The 14,932-nt window shown below is 41.4% G+C and overlaps 1 protein-coding gene across 2 annotated transcripts in view; it reads left to right on the top strand.

Annotated features, from left to right (window-relative positions):
• The window catches only part of Numb (NUMB endocytic adaptor protein), a 70,845-nt gene that overhangs the window by 22,990 nt on the left and 32,923 nt on the right, over positions 1-14,932 (top strand). The gene's annotated exons all lie outside the window — the stretch shown is intronic.

Below are 14,932 nucleotides of genomic sequence, written 5' to 3'. Positions count from 1 at the left end.
CGTTTCGACTAGTGGTACCGGGTTCCACGTGGGCCAGCATCCTTCAGATTGTTGGAACCATTCCGGTCCATGTTGCCAAATGGTTGGTAGCAGAAAATCTTCGGGTGATCGACCTCGGGATATGAGATCCGCAGGGTTGTCCGTGGTGGGAATGCGACGCCAATCCGAGGTGTGAGTCTTCCTTTGAATTTGCGAAATCATCTACTGCTTCGGGTGTCTCTTTGGTTATTTTCGGATAGTCGAAAATCAGGTCCCAGTGGCGCATGCAGACTTGACGGTGGCAGTAGAATTTTTCTTTAAGAACGTCAGTAGCCTTTCCAGTCAAGGATGATCGGAGATAATGAAATTTCTGTACTGGTATCAGTCGTTCACTTCGATCTATCGTGGACGAGAAGGAGTCATAAAAGGAATGCGAATTTTCAATGGTACCGTCGAAAGTAGGTAAATGAATTTCTGTAAGTTTAATCGAAGTCGGCTCGGCGATATTGGATGAATCGCAGCTTGGCGGTTTCGACGACGATGCTGGTGTATCATCCACGAGAGTGTGTATTCGTACTACCAGATCGTAATATACGTTTGTGATTTCGAAAACGCGCGCGTCTTCCTCCTCGCCTAAATATTCCAGTTCTTCTTGTAATAGTCTGTATTGTTTCCACGTGTCGTCGAGCAGTGTCTCGCGGGTCGTTAAAGAGGCCTTATTCTGTCGACTGGATTCTTCAGATTCATCGAGTCGTTTGGATAAGGTAGTAAATCGACCGATTTGGAAACCTCGTCTCCGATGCAAGCAGGTAATTTTGTCTGTGTTTTCCATTTTTAAAGACAATACAATGAACGAGCTTACCTCGTAGCTGTGAGTTTAACTGTTGCTCGAGACCGTGTGTGTTTGGTTTAACGCGTAAGACGTTTCCTTGCGGAAGTTGGCTCTCTAGTTGTTGACGTAAGGTTCCGTGATTGCGTTCTTCAATCAGTGGGTTTTGTCTCTTTAGAATTGACGGCCCTGGCGTTATTAACTTCGCCGGAGTGGTAACGCTTCTGCTGCTGGTTATGTTGGATTCACGTGGCACTGTATGGTAATGGGTGTCGCTGGTGTGCACTTTTCACTTATCACTGAATCCGGCTGAAGGATCAAAATGTTACGACCGTTCGCGGAGAGACGCGGTCGCGAGGAAAACGCGTCGGCGAGAGGCGTAAATTCTCGCTACGATTCGTAGAATCGACGCCGCGAATTAGTCGTTCCCCTGTTTCGGTTAAGATAACAGAGGTAGTTCGATGAATTTAACACTGTATTAACAGGTTAACATAGCTTGTATATATAACAATAATGCACATAATAATAAAGAACGTCACAAATTATTCAACGATAAATACAGTTAATGCGTTACAGAAATTCGACTCTACTTTGCGATGTCTCTCGATATATTCGTTAGACTTAGCTACTTTATTCGTCAGACCTCTCGATGTATGCTGTTACAATCTTCAAAATGAGACTGACTGCCCTTCGATCCTTTCTTTGTCTTCTCTGGGAGACGACCCCCACTACGCTCGGATCACGCTACAGATCGCGCCTATGATCACGTATGCCACCTTCTTTGTGTGCATGAAATAACGGACCGAAATCGACGTTTCTGGAACTCGCTGCTTCGTGACAACTATGCGTTCGTCGATACATTGTATATCGTCCATCGAGCAGATAAGACGACCATTAGTAGGACCGCGAGCGACGGTTAGAAATACGGCCTATGGTAAGCCTCGTGGCGTAACAGTGGTTATTTATACATGATTGGAAACATTCGATCCAGCAATTTGGAATTTTTGTCAAAATATTTTTTTGAATTTGTACAATTTCACTTTATTTTGTCAGAGATTGGTCAAATGATTACGCGATTCTATTTGGCGTTGAAATATAAGATTTAAATAATTGTTTAATGTAGCAATTATAAATGTTTCTCGTATTAAATGTTATATCACTGTTAGTAGAGACCTTTTGTAATCTGCTTGTAAAGTGTTTCTGATAACGTGTTGTTCACTTCGCACTGTGCAAATTTGTTTAAACAGATTTATTTGAATAAAGATTTCTGTTTTTTGAAGGAAATCGCTTTGAGAAACTATATTTCTAACATCTATTCGCTTCCTGAACATACGAACATCGATGCCACGTGCTTCCTACGTGTCATATAATATTTTCTAATCAAAGATGAATTAAAAATTTTTTTAATTTAATTGGGCATAGAAAATACTGGGCAAATATTTTCAATACAACTACTTGCTGTTTAGAAGAATATTTGGAGGAACAGATATTTGGTAAAATTAATTTATTCCAATAAATCTACCAATATAAATCTATGATATGGTTAGTAACAGATACTGCCTACCTTTTGTACCTGTCGGCCCGATGTTCATGGGAATATACCGGCATGTGGTTTTTATCCGTGGCCATATGGCGTATCGGGAAATGCACGTGCGAAAGAATAAAGACAGAAATCCTGAGCAGAACACTGTCTTTTAATACTGTCACGGTTTCGCGCAACGCCACGATGATCGATCGTTGATCAGATCGATCACCCGCTGGTAAAAGTTTAAAACTCGTCTCGTACTTGAAATTCAAAATTTCGTAAAAGCAGAATGAAATATTTCGAGGTAACGATAGAGATCACCACGACGAAAGCTGATTTTAATTTTCCCGTTGAACGAGTCACGTTGAAATCAGTTTCCACCACGGAGTTCTCCGCACGAAGCAATTACTTTCGTCTTTACTGCTATTCCCTTTCGCGGCGCAACGATGCCTTTAACGCGACAACGAAGAAAACATCGAAGGGGCAAATACAAATTCTTCTCGTTTTCTATCTCTATTTGGGCGATTAGCAAATATCGGATATAACGACGCACTGAAGAAACACGCGATTACATAGACAAAAATTGTTCTAATCCGAATCACTTTTCTCCTTAGTACGAGTAATCGCTTAATTTCGATGTCTCGGAATGAGTGACACTTTCTCAAAGATACTCGCGAGACGTTTGACGTTTGACTTCTTGAAGGAAAATTATGTTTTATCACGGTGCTCGTCTTAATGATATCGATTGTACTACTCAACGATGACGTCCAATCGTTTCTCGATAGATCTTCTTCTTTGGGGTGGGGAAAAAACGAGATTTTAAGTTTGTCTTTTTAAAATTAATATGACATATTTGCAGCGTCTAATCATGTCTTTTTTTTTTTTCAAAACTTCACTCGTTATATTCACCGTAAATAGGTCTTTTTACCTTGCGTACATTTGTATACCTCCATGACGCGTGAATTTACCATAGAAAGTTTGTTTATTTACGCTTGTTAGCAAAGTGCTGCTTTCGTGAATACGAATTCAACGTTGTGTTAGCGAAATACAGCTTTCGTGAATATGAATTCTAATTTAGCTACTTTCTTTTAATATCATCGTGTTCGTTACGTATTGTAAAAATATTTCTTTTTCATTTTCGACCAACGTAAACGGCATTCTATCAGAAGCTCTGCTCTTTATTTTTTCACCTATAGCTCTTGAAAAAGTTACTTTTTAAATCAACATTTATTCAATTTTTACTTCATTTTATCTATACCAAATATTTATATACTTCGTTAAAAACATTTGTCGTCCCATATTATTGAAATCGACTTCAAAGCATTGTTTACATCCCACGGAAATTTCTGGGATACCGTGACAATAGAGGGCGTTAAGTTACCCTTGACATATCTTTCCCTAGATTTTCTTAGTATCTCGAAAGGTAATGCCTACAATGATAAAAAGGTGTGGTTCTTATTAAAGTGCTTTCCAATAGTACTCTTTGTATGTGTTTTATTATAATAAAGAAAATTGTTTTATCAAAATATTTCATAGTTTTTAATGTATAGTAAGTAAAATATATTACGTATAATATACATATATAAGGTTTCGAAACGATTTGATTATTTTATTATACAATGTTCCGTTGGAAGGTAAATTTTACAATCGTTTACAGAATTTCGACAGAGTTTAGAATACGATTTAATGAAATTATTGGAAGAGGATTTTTGCATTTATCCTTGATCTTCATCACGCAAACCCAACACCGACGATGAAATAAAGGCGTGGCGAGCAGGCTGCAATTCCTTTCATTGAAACATGTACCTTTTTTTGTGTCGAAAGCAATTTCATTCTTCGATTTCCACGGTATGTATTTTTCATCACGGTTCTTGGAATTTTATCTTTTCAGTCGCTTTTAAGCTCCATAATTTCCTGCGAATGTCACGCTATCTGTCGTGCAGGATTTTTACACTCTGTTGTAAATGTAGAAATACTTGTACGGTAATAATTTCAATGGAATATATATATTACAAACTATTATAATATAAATTTGCTTATCCGTCGTCATTCTTCAATTATTCAAACTATTTGATTTTTGCTGTTCATCGTAAACAACCGACAATTTCTAATTAAAATCGTTAAACAATTATTTTGATAATATTTATATGGTGGATCGTATAAATTCATGGAACGAGTGCTACATTGTATGCCAAATGTACGATCTTTTAACGGAATTTCGTTCAGATATACATTCACAGTAGAGATATGTATTAAAGATTTATGAAATAAAAAACAATTCCAAAGTAATATCAACATTTTACTCGTCAGACGTTTCAACAAATAACGCTGAAAAAACTTCAAACGAAACGTTTCTATCGAATCGTTCTTCGCGTTATTCGTCTCTTCCTTCTCCATTTGCGACTGTTGGAGGATGTTACGGCGACTGTTTCCCATTGCTTGCTGGAAGAAATGCAACGGTGTCTTTGGAAGAGCTGCGAAGGACGTGGCTCGTCGTCTAGCGTGCCACTTATTTCCCTTTCCTGGCGTGAAGCACTTTTCCCTTGAGAATCGTGGCTCACGATCGGAGAAACGAGTCTACCACAACAATCGGACCAACGTAAGCAGACGAAACGATCCAGACTTTTGTTAACGAATGAGTTACTCGTTCGTTTTGGTCTTATCTGGATTGGTCCTATGAGATTCTTCAGAACACGAGAACGAAGTAGCCACAAAACGAACGTATCGACGTAGGTAGATTTATAGGAAATAAAGAATACCAATGCATAGTTAAATATAAAGGTTATTCGATATTTCTCTAATGTTACGTGAAATAAGGCGATCAAGTAGCCTGTAATTCATAAAATTTACGTGTTTTACCACATTTATTACTATCGTACAAGAGAATTTATTAATTTAGTTAACTTGTGATTTAATTTTTCAAGTTTTGCTGATATTTTGTTATTATATAAAATAATTTACAAAAGAAAACGAACCGTTACGCTTATTACCTCATTTATCAAACTGAACTTCTAATCTTGTTTCATGATTGAGCGAAGTTGACTGTAGGCGCCGTAGAGCAGGCAACCGGTAGCTACGCAGCAACCGCGTGCAAATACGTTTGACGATAGTTAGGAGTAATAACATGTCGCAAACAATATGTACATATATTCGAGGTTAATATATTCTATTATTTAGATGCACATTACACGTACAATCCATTATAGAAAGATATGCATCCTTTTACAATTTAGGTTTATTATTATCTATATGGATTCTACACGGATTCATTGATGCTGTAGAAAATTAGAATACGTAAGCAGATTCTAGATAATGGTTCAGATATTATAAATATTAATCCAGGTAGAGGCCATAAACATTATAAAACATTCGTATTCCCTAAGTTTTGCTAACGTAATATAATAGTGATTCCCAATTTGATAAATATTTGGCTCGAATTTAGTGTCACCTTTTCAATATTGCATTTTGTAGTTTATTAAATCGGATAAAAATGATAAAGAATGAAGCATCGATAAAAAATTACTATTAGATAACGTATTACAGTAAATAAAATTAAATGGTAAATAAACAAATAAATTTAAAGTCATTTTTACCGTAGTTGTTTGTGACACTATTAATATTATACATCCCATGTGTTAAGGAAACCGATTTTAAATAACCAGAAAAAGTATCTTGCATAAGAAAAATTGTATCATATTTTCTTTATTGTTAACGATTCTCGTACAGAGAAACAAACCAATTTATGGACTGACCTAATATATTCTAGAAATTATTGTGCAAACTCTGATTCTTCCATTGACTTCACTTATGAATAGTTTGATATTTCTTTCAATGCACGTTGTAGCAACATTGTTCCCGGCTTCTATTTAAATTACAAATTCTCATTTGTTCACTATCATAATGATGAAAATTATCATACCTTGTTGAAGCTTTTCGCTACTAGCTGATTCAGTGTACCAACGTTAAATACACAATGTTGTAAGATGCGAACTAATGTGCGCCCATGCGTAATCGAAATTTTATCAAAATCGTTCTCTTTAAGGCATTGCATTAAAGATGCATACCACATATCTTGCGGTGATTGAGTAGCATTAGGTTCAGCAGTAGCCGGGGTAGCGCATGAACAATTGCTAGATGTTGTGGATTTTGTAGTGATAATTCCTGGCCCTTCTGTACTGCTTGAGGTAGATTCCTGGGTAGTACTACTAGATGGTTCTTTTGTACTGCTTGAGGATGACTCCATTTTACTAGTAGTACTTGGACCTCCTGTGCTGCTTGAGCTGGATTCTTGGGTAGTACCAATAGCAGGTTCTTCTGTGCTGCTGGAGGATGATTCCTTTGTATTCGTCGTACTTGTACCTTCTGTGCTGCCCGAGGTAGATTCTTGAGTAGTACTACTAGCGGTACCACCTGTGGGACTTGAACTGGATTCTTGAGTCGTACTAATAGCTGGTCCTTCTGTGGTGCCCGAGGTAGATTCTGAAGTAATACTACTTGCTGGACCTCCTGTGGGGCTTGAGCTGGATCCTTGTGTCGTGGTAATAGCTGGCACTTCTGTAGTGCCCGAGGTAGATACTTGAGTAGTACTACCAGCTGGACCTCCTGTGGAGCTTGAGCTGGATCCTTGGGTAGTACTAATAGCTGGCCCTTCTGTGCTGCCCGAGGTAGATTCTTGAGTAGTATTACTAGCTGGACCTCCTGTGGAGCTTGAGCTGGATCCTTGTGTCGTGGTAATAGCTGGTCCTTCTGTGGTGCCCGAGGTAGATACTTGAGTAATACTACCAGTTGGACCTCCTGTGGAGCTTGAGCTGGATCCTTGTGTCGTGGTAATAGCTGGCCCTTCTGTGGTGCCCGAGGTAGATACTTGAGTAGTACTACCAGCTGGACCTCCTGTGGAGCTTGAGCTGGATCCTTGTGTCGTGGTAATAGCTGGTCCTTCTGTGGTGCCCGAGGTAGATACTTGAGTAGTACTACCAGCTGGACCTCCTGTGGAGCTTGAGCTGGATCCTTGTGTCGTGGTAATAGCTGGCCCTTCTGTGCTGCCCGAGGTAGATTCTTGAGTAGTATTACTAGCTGGACCTCCTGTGGAGCTTGAGCTGGATCCTTGTGTCGTGGTAATAGCTGGTCCTTCTGTGGTGCCCGAAGTAGATACTTGAGTAGTACTAACAGCTGGACCTCCTGTGGAGCTTGAGCTGGACCCTTGGGTCGTGCTAATAGCTGGTCCTTCTGTGGTGCCCGAGGTAGATTCTGGAGTAATACTACCAGCTGGACCTCCTGTGGAGCTTGAGCTGGATCCCTGTGTCGTGGTAATAGCTGGCCCTTCTGTGGTGCCCGAGGTAGATACTTGAGTAATACTACCAGCTGGACCTCCTGTGGAGCTTGAGCTGGATCCTTGTGTCGTGGTAATAGCTGGTCCTTCTGTGGTGCCCGAAGTAGATACTTGAGTAGTACTACCAGCTGGACCTCCTGTGGAGCTTGAGCTGGATCCTTGTGTCGTGGTAATAGCTGGCCCTTCTGTGCTGCCCGAGGTAGATTCTTGAGTAGTATTACTAGCTGGACCTCCTGTGGAGCTTGAGCTGGATCCTTGTGTCGTGGTAATAGCTGGTCCTTCTGTGGTGCCCGAAGTAGATACTTGAGTAGTACTAACAGCTGGACCTCCTGTGGAGCTTGAGCTGGACCCTTGGGTCGTGCTAATAGCTGGTCCTTCTGTGGTGCCCGAGGTAGATTCTGGAGTAATACTACCAGCTGGACCTCCTGTGGAGCTTGAGCTGGATCCCTGTGTCGTGGTAATAGCTGGCCCTTCTGTGGTGCCCGAGGTAGATACTTGAGTAATACTACCAGCTGGACCTCCTGTGGAGCTTGAGCTGGATCCTTGCGTCGTGGTAATAGCTGGCCCTTCTGTGGTGCCCGAGGTAGATACTTGAGTAGTACTACTTGCTGGACCTCCTGTGGAGCTTGAGCTGGATCCTTGTGTCGTGGTGATAGCTGGTCCTTCTGTGGTGCCCGAGGTAGATACTTGAGTAGTACTACTTGCTGGACCTCCTGTGGAGCTAGAGCTGGATCCTTGTGTCGTGGTAATAGCTGGTCCTTCTGTGGTGCCCGAGGTAGATTCTGGAGTAATACTACTTGCTGGACCTCCTGTGGAGCTTGAGCTGGATCCTTGTGTCGTGGTAATAGCTGGTCCTTCTGTGGTGCCCGAGGTAGACTCTGGAGTAATACTACCAGCTGGACCTCCTGTGGTGCTTGAGCTGGATCCTTGTGTCGTGGTAATAGCTGGCCCTTCTGTGGTGCCCGAGGTAGATACTTGAGTAATACTACCAGCTGGACCTCCTGTGGAGCTTGAGCTGGATCCTTGTGTCGTGGTAATAGCTGGCCCTTCTGTGGTGCCCGAGGTAGATACTTGAGTAGTACTACCAGCTGGACCTCCTGTGGAGCTTGAGCTGGATCCTTGGGTAGTACTAATAGCTGGCCCTTTTGTGCTGCCCGAGGTAGATTCTTGAGTAGTATTACTAGCTGGACCTCCTGTGGAGCTTGAGCTGGATCCTTGTGTCGTGGTAATAGCTGGTCCTTCTGTGGTGCCCGAGGTAGATTCTGGAGTAATACTACCAGCTGGACCTCCTGTGGTGCTTGAGCTGGATCCTTGGGTAGTGCTAATAGCTGGCCCTTCTGTGGTGCCCGAGGTAGATACTTGATTAGTGCTACTTGCTGGACCTCCTGTGGAGCTTGAGGTGGATCCTTGGGTAGTGCTAATAGCTGGCCCTTCTGTGGTGCCCGAGGTAGATTCTGGAGTAATACTACTTGCTGGGCCTCCTGTGGAGCTTGAGCTGGATCCTTGTGTCGTGGTAATAGCTGGCCCTTCTGTGGTGCCTGAGGTAGATACTTGAGTAATACTACCAGTTGGACCTCCTGTGGAGCTTGAGCTGGATCCTTGTGTCGTGGTAATAGCTGGCCCTTCTGTGGTGCCCGAGGTAGATACTTGAGTAGTACTACTTGCTGGACCTCCTGTGGAGCTTGAGCTGGATCCTTGTGTCGTGGTAATAGCTGGTCCTTCTGTGGTGCCCGAGGTAGATTCTGGAGTAATACTACTTGCTGGACCTCCTGTGGAGCTTGAGCTGGATCCTTGTGTCGTGGTAATAGCTGGCCCTTCTGTGGTGTCCGAGGTAGATACTTGAGTAATACTACCAGTTGGACCTCCTGTGGAGCTTGAGCTGGATCCTTGTGTCGTGGTAATAGCTGGCCCTTCTGTGGTGCCCGAGGTAGATACTTGAGTAGTACTACCAGCTGGACCTCCTGTGGAGCTTGAGCTGGATCCTTGGGTAGTACTAATAGCTGGCCCTTCTGTGCTGCCCGAGGTAGATTCTTGAGTAGTATTACTAGCTGGACCTCCTGTGGAGCTTGAGCTGGATCCTTGTGTCGTGGTAATAGCTGGCCCTTCTGTGGTGCCCGAGGTAGATACTTGAGTAATACTACCAGTTGGACCTCCTGTGGAGCTTGAGCTGGATCCTTGTGTCGTGGTAATAGCTGGCCCTTCTGTGGTGCCCGAGGTAGATACTTGAGTAGTACTACCAGCTGGACCTCCCGTGGAGCTTGAGCTGGATCCTTGGGTAGTACTAATAGCTGGCCCTTCTGTGCTGCCCGAGGTAGATTCTTGAGTAGTATTACTAGCTGGACCTCCTGTGGAGCTTGAGCTGGATCCTTGTGTCGTGGTAATAGCTGGCCCTTCTGTGGTGCCCGAGGTAGATTCTTGAGTAGTATTACTAGCTGGACCTCCTGTGGGGCTTGAGCTGGATCCTTGTGTCGTGGTAATAGCTGGCCCTTCTGTGGTGCCCGAGGTAGATACTTGAGTAGTACTACTTGCTGGACCTCCTGTGGAGCTTGAGCTGGATCCTTGTGTCGTGGTAATAGCTGGTCCTTCTGTGGTGCCCGAGGTAGATTCTGGAGTAATACTACTTGCTGGACCTCCTGTGGAGCTTGAGCGGGATCCTTGTGTCGTGGTAATAGCTGGCCCTTCTGTGGTGCCCGAGGTAGATACTTGAGTAATACTACCAGTTGGACCTCCTGTGGAGCTTGAGCTGGATCCTTGTGTCGTGGTAATAGCTGGCCCTTCTGTGGTGCCCGAGGTAGATACTTGAGTAGTACTACTTGCTGGACCTCCTGTGGAGCTTGAGCTGGATCCTTGTGTCGTGGTAATAGCTGGTGCTTCTGTGGTGCCCGAGGTAGATTCTGGAGTAATACTACTTGCTGGACCTCCTGTGGAGCTTGAGCTGGATCCTTGTGTCGTGGTAATAGCTGGCCCTTCTGTGGTGCCCGAGGTAGATACTTGAGTAATACTAGCAGCTGGACCTCCTGTGGAGCTTGAGCTGGATCCTTGGGTAGTGCTAATAGCTGGCCCTTCTGTGGTGCCCGCGGTAGATACTTGAGTAGTACTACTTGCTGGACCTCCTGTGGAGCTTGACCTGGATCCTTGGGTAGTGCTAATAGCTGGCCCTTCTGTGGTGCCCGAGGTAGATGCTTGTGTAGTACTACTTGCTGGACCTCCTGTGGAGCTTGACCTGGATCCTTGTGTCGTGGTAATAGCTGGTGCTTCTGTGGTGCCCGAGGTAGATTCTGGAGTAATAATACTTGCTGGACCTCCTGTGGAGCTTGAGCTGGATCCTTGTGTCGTGGTAATAGCTGGCCCTTCTGTGGTGCCCGAGGTAGATACTTGAGTAATACTAGCAGCTGGACCTCCTGTGGAGCTTGAGCTGGATCCTTGGGTAGTGCTAATAGCTGGCCCTTCTGTGGTGCCCGCGGTAGATACTTGAGTAGTACTACTTGCTGGACCTCCTGTGGAGCTTGACCTGGATCCTTGGGTAGTGCTAATAGCTGGCCCTTCTGTGGTGCCCGAGGTAGATGCTTGAGTAGTACTACTTGCTGGACCTCCTGTGGAGCTTGACCTGGATCCTTGTGTCGTGGTAATAGCTGGTGCTTCTGTGGTGCCCGAGGTAGATTCTGGAGTAATAATACTTGCTGGACCTCCTGTGGAGCTTGAGCTGGATCCTTGTGTCGTGGTAATAGCTGGCCCTTCTGTGGTGCCCGAGGTAGATACTTGAGTAACACTAGCAGCTGGACCTCCTGTGGAGCTTGAGCTGGATCCTTGGGTAGTGCTAACAGCTGGCCCTTCTGTGGTGCCCGAGGTAGATACTTGAGTAGTACTGCTTGCTGGACCTCCTGTGGAGCTTGACCTGGATCGTTGTGTCGTGGTAATAGCTGGTCCTTCTGTGGTGCCCGAGGTAGATTCTTGAGTAGTAGTAGTAGTAACTGGACCTCCTGTGCTGCTTGAGCTGGATTCTTGGGTTGTACTACTAGTTGGTACTGTCGTAGTTACAGTTGGTTTGTTACTATGTGATGGTGTGGAACGTTGTGTTGTCGAAGTTGCAATCTCATCATTGTTGCATTTTTTAATCTTTTTGATGAATGCTTCAAGTTTTTCAAGTTGAGATATTTGTAGCTTTGCTATATCGCAGTCTATTATTGTATGTTTCAATGTTAACATATGTTCTGTGTCTTGGATAATTTCTTTTCTAAGCATCGGATATTCCGTGTTCGAAATTTGCGTTGCTTTCGACAGTGCCTATTATAGTTGTATGGGATAAAAATAAAATTTGTATTATATTAATTTGTAGTGGTTTTGGTATTTTGCTAATTGCGATAATTGTTATCATTGTTACGCGTAATTAAATGTCGTTTATGTAAACTATAGAATGTTATTTATAGATAATATCTGTATATAGTATATATTTTTGTATGTCGTTTTATGTATTACCACGTTAAAAGTGCTTGTCGTTTACTCTGAATAAAATATATTTGTGTTTAATTTTACTTTTTATTCTAGAAACGGTATTATTTATTGTAAAAAGATTATTGTTAAGTACTTACGTTAGTTAAACATGCAATTGCATCTGTGTGAATTACATTGGATGCGACACATTGTGCAGCTTGTTTAGCAAGATTTTCAGTCTTAGTCAGGAACCTTTCAGTAGCTCGAGCTATTTTCCCTTCCACATTTATCCCTTCATCAATATGGTTTGAAACACATTTGTCAACCTTATTTAAAATCTTGTTGCGTATTTTCTCCAATCCCTTTAGGATAGCTATGCAGTGGTCGTGATGATGTTCATGTTCTTTGTGTTTTAAAATTTTTATTTCATGTTCCACCTAAATGCACAAAGTGAGAAGACATTGTAACACAGAGAAATTTAATGTCACAATTTAATTATTCATTATATATATACGTATATAATAGAATATAATATATCATATAATATGGCACACATATATCTATCTTTTTCTATTTTTTCTATTTCGAAGCTATCGTTTGTCCCAGTTATGCGAGGTACCCTGTATATATCTGAATCATATTAACCAATTACCCATATGTATTACTTGTTGATTGATTTAGATGTATCTTTCAAATCTTTTTAATTTGAATGATTGCTGGTAGGAACATGCAGTATTACACACTTACAGTCTTCAATATGTCAGCGACTTTATGTTTCGCAATCTTCTTTATTTCTTTACCGATTTTGTTTATTTCCGACAGATAAATACCGGCTTCATCTTTTTGACCCTCTAAAGCTGTGTCCGCGTTTACAGCGATGGCTTTTATTTTTGTCATAACTTCATGTTCAAAGCGATGTACTCTCTTCATTGGATCGTGGAATCCTGGTAACCCAGGAAGGGCATTACCCTAAAATAAAACAAAAATAGATTTTTTGATGATTTAGGTGGTGTTGTCGCGCGGAAACGTCTGTCTGTATGTAACTCATTTTTAGAAACATCATGTAAGATATAAATAAGAAGGGAAGATCTAATTATTTTGAAAAATATTGGCAAAAAGGAAAGAGATTCTGAGCGTATTCGGAACTTGAGAAAGATTCACTTACATAGGCAGCTATAATGAAGAGTACAATTACGACTTTCGCCATTTTTGACCCTTTCATGCACGACGAATTTCAGACAATGCCAAGATTATTACGCTTCTCATTTATATAAGCTGTAGAATTCTTAAAAAGTAATGTTTCCGCCAAAAAAAAACACGTAGTTTTCGACACTTGTGTCAATGTACGAATATAGCTAATTAAAATGATACGACACATAATTGACATATTATCGATGAATAATTTAACTCTTATGTCAACTACGCGATATATAATCAAATTGATCGAACGTATCGCACACGTTTCATTTTCTCCTTTAATTATTTGATAAAGAAATGTATTGTAGTTATTCATACATGATTGGAAACAGTCATTTTAGCAATTTGGAATTTTTGTCAATATATTTTATGAATTTTGTACAATTTCACTTTATTTTGTCAGAGATTGATCAAATGATTACGCGATTCTATTTAGCGTCGAAATATATGATTTATATAATTGTTTAACGTAGCAATTATAAATATTTCTCGTATTAAGAATTATATCCCTGTTAGTGGAGACCTTTTGTAATCTGCTTGTATAGTGTTTCTGATAACGTGTTGTTCACTTCGTATTGTGCAAATTTATTTAAACAGATTTATTTGAGTAAAGATTTATCGAAAAAAAATTTGGAGATTGTTAGAGAAGGAAAGAAGGACTTATTTTAGAAAATTTGACATTTCTTGACGTTACGGGATATTAAATGGCATTGATCGGTAGAGGAGGCGTTTTGTAGCATCGCAATTCAAGTAACGATTTAAGCATCAAATCGTTTTGTATCTTCCGTATTTTACTATTTGCGTTACTTACATTCATTTTTATATTTCTTTTCCTCGGGTATACTTTACATATCTTTATCGGATATGTTGTAGCACGGTCTAACATACATAGCAAAGTATAGTTACCAAATAGAAAAAAAATTGCAATTTTATATATCAATTAATTTAGCAAATTGTAGCAGCACAAAGTCGACTTCTTCGATTAACCTTCCATGAAATGTCTAATACGAACTTACCTTTTGTCGCAAGCAACATCTACGTGTTAGGATTGAACGTTTCACCGTTACGATCGACTTTCTACGAGCGACATGTTTGATCGTATGAGTGCGTACACGAGTAGCTGCAGACACGTAAATTTTCACCCCAATAAAACGTTCCCATAGAGTACGACGCACAGGGTGTCGTGGGAACCGTTTCACTCGATGTAAAGCACCGTGCACATTTTTATGGGGCGCGTAGACGTAACCAAGTAGCTTGGGGATTCCTTTGTAATATAACGAATCGACGATTCTTCTCGTCTCAGCTATCGATCGATTTTCCCCTCCATCAGTATCTTGCCTTCGTCAATCGTACAATTTAGACGCGACAAATGATGTAAATGCCGAAGAAGGAAAACGAAAAGATATAAAATATAAAGTAATTCTTTGGCGGAGGAGGATGTCAATTTCATTCTGTGCCACTTATCTTTCTTCTATTTCCGTAAAAATGGCAAGCGTCTGCGGTAGGAAATACGAAAATTAATCTTCTTCGCTCGTAACATCGAGTTAAAAATATTTCAAACGAAAATACGGCACAATTTATAAAACGATATGATACGGTGGTACGCATATAGGTTTCGTAGCGCTAGGAGCACGAACTGTTC

This window comes from Bombus fervidus, chromosome 5 (assembly GCF_041682495.2).
Source record: "Bombus fervidus isolate BK054 chromosome 5, iyBomFerv1, whole genome shotgun sequence".
Lineage (NCBI taxonomy): Eukaryota > Metazoa > Arthropoda > Insecta > Hymenoptera > Apidae > Bombus > Bombus fervidus.
This window is presented reverse-complemented; position numbering and strand designations above follow the sequence as displayed.